This window comes from Mus caroli, chromosome 5 (genome assembly GCF_900094665.2).
Source record: "Mus caroli chromosome 5, CAROLI_EIJ_v1.1, whole genome shotgun sequence".
Classification (NCBI taxonomy): domain Eukaryota; kingdom Metazoa; phylum Chordata; class Mammalia; order Rodentia; family Muridae; genus Mus; species Mus caroli.
In genome coordinates this window covers 131,377,102-131,380,266 of record NC_034574.1, presented here as the reverse complement: position 1 = coordinate 131,380,266, position 3,165 = coordinate 131,377,102, and positions in this window count along the sequence as shown.

The window sequence follows — 3,165 nt, the reverse complement described above, 5'->3', positions numbered from 1 at the left end:
TCTGACTGTCTTTGAGAATTATTCACAGAGAGACACAAACATAGAGACACATATAGACACTAGAGACAGATACACAGAAACGCAGACACTGAGACACAGACATATTAGACTCACATACCGAGATTCATACAGACACATAGACACATACTAAGACATGTAGATACATAGTACTATAAAATATATACACAAAGGCAGACACAGAGAGATAGAAACATGGAGATATATATAGATCCTAGAAACATAGAGACACAGAGATCCATACATACTGAGACACAGAGACAAAGAGATAGAGAGAGATACATAGAGACATGTACACAGAGGTACATATACACAGGAACACACAGAGACAGGGTCATACACATATACAGACACTAGACATACAGACATATAGGCATATACACACAGAGACAATTAGTCACCCACAGAGACACACTCAGACACAGGCACATAGACATGTGACACAGATAGGCACACATGCAGAGACCTAAACACTAGACACACACAGATACAAACAGATATACACAGACAGACATATAGAGACACAGAAACAGAAACACACAGTTACATACACACACTCACAGAGACACAGACACCTAGATTCATGTAGTTTGAGGAACTGTCTCATGTGCTTTCTCTCTGTCTCTGTGTCACAAACACACACACACACACACACACACACACACACACACACACACACACACACACACTGGGGCACAGGGCGAAGCAGTAAACACTCTTCTTTCTGACCCTTGAAGTGGGTGAGAACAAACCTGTGAGCTGTCAGACAGACTGCAGCGGGAAGGCTGACATGAAGGGCCCTTTCCAACGGAGGAGGCTCTGCCTGTGGGTGGGAGGGGAGGCTCTGGATGATAAAACACCCTATGGGCTTTATCAATTATCTGGCCATGATCTTTCGACTCTACCCAGGCCCAGCAGGACCAGAAGCTCACAGCTGGAAGCCACAGGCTTGTGACATTGAGCATTCATTGCTGGAGGCTTATAAAGTTAGGCTTTGAGCACCGAGATCCTGGCACCGCGATTCCCAGCTTCTAGCAGCGAGACTGGCAGCAGCAGGCAGCGCCTTCTAGTGTTGCTTCATATGCCAATTAGAGACACAAGGGTGAAAAGCAGAGAGTGGAGACTGATTCAATGTAGTCACACTAGGAAGGGGAACAAAGAGGTCCAGGGACACTTCTCCCCCCTAAAAGATCTCCAGGACACTGACATGAGGCTTAGGTCGAAACAGAGAGGCTGGGGATATGTTCAGTGGATAAGAGAGTTTGCCGTGCCAGCAGGAGGACATGAGTTCGAGTCCTAGAACCCATGTAAAAGAAGCTGTGAGTGATGGTTGGTGTCTGAGTTAGGGTTAGTAGTGCTGCAATGAAACACTGTGACCGAGTGCAGCTTGAGGAGGGATGGATTTAGTTGGCTTACATATTCCAAATCACAGTCCATAGAGAGAAACCAAGGCGGGAACTCAAACTGGGCGAGAACCTGGAGGCAGGAGCTGGTGGAGAGGCCATTGGGAAGTACATCTTACTGGCTTGCTCAGCCTTCTTTTGTATAGAAACAAGGACCACAAGCCCGGGGACAGCACCACCCACAGTGAGTTGGGCCCTTCTCTATCACAAAACCACAAAGTAAGAAAATACTCCACAGGCTTGCCTGCCTACAGCCTAGTCTGGAAGCATTTTCTCACTCAATTGAGGTTCCCTCATTTCAGATGACTGTAATGTGATGTGAAATTAGCCAGAATAGAGGGTGGTACTTTAGTCCGAGTACGGAGGAGGTAGAGATAGGTGTATCCTCATCCAGTCTTGTCTACTTGGTAAGTTCTAGGATACTGAGCAACCCTGTCTTGTAAAACAAGTAGAGCACCTGAGAAATGACAGCTGAGGTTGGCTCTGACTTTCATATGCACCTACAGACATTCAAGTGTATACATACACAGACACACAGACACACACACACACACACACACACCACATACCACATACCACACACACTCACCACATGCATACATGCGCCACACATAGAACACATACCCACAACACATATACCACACACACATACCACATCTACACATACCACACCTTCACACAGACAGACAGACACACACACACACTCACCACATACCACCTCCCCACATACCACACATGCATCACACACACCACACATACTACATATACCATGCACATATCACACACACACACACACACACACACACACACACACACACACACAGACTATGGTGAGACCCAGTGTGAATTGTAGCACTGTCTGACCACCAGACATTTCTGCACAAGCATCATAGCTGAGTCATCTCTTTCTTCCTCCACGTGGGGTCTTTTCATAATCGTCATGCCAGCTAGCTCACCAGAAGGGAATAGCTTGCCCTGGAGGAGGCTTATCACAGAAGCTGACATCTGAAGAGGTGTCTTGTATGGAGGGTCCCCACCATCTGCGTTCAACTTCATCCTTCCTGATGTTCAAGATGTATGAGCCAGGGATAGATGGACACAGGAAGGAGCCCAAGTAGGTCATAGTGGAGTTGCCCAGAGAAGCCCTTCCTGGAAGGTCAGGAAGATGGTCTGGTGATCGTTCCTGGAAGACACATAGCTGGTTCTCTCTGGCATGGGATGGGTATTGTCTAGCCAGCTGTGGGTAACTGGGTCACAGAATACCCGAGGCAAGACTAGTTTCTGGGATGTTGCTGAGAACAGGCATGTGTCATGGAGGAGGTGGCTTTTTGGAGAGAGCCACTTCTTCCTGGACACATCCAGGTTGGTACCAGGACACACTGGTGGACCATACTGTTGATTCTCAGCCCTCTCCACAGAGATGGCCATGTGATCCAGGTTTTTGCCAGGCTGTTCTGGGCTCACAGAGGCATACTGGGCTGCATTGGGTGTGAGCATGTGGATGTGTGTTAGTGTGGGAATGCTTCTATGGGTGACTCTGAATGACTGCACATTTGTACTGGGGGAAACTTTGGGGCCAGCTGTGTGTCCTCCTCTAGTTTTAGGACAGCCAGCCTTGTGATAATGAACTTGGGGTCACAATCTGATATTCCAAGCCAGGTTAGATCATACATTTTCTTTGTTTGTTTTTTCTTCCCTCCCTTTATCCCTCTTTCTTCCTTCCTTTCTCTCTCTCTCTCTCTTT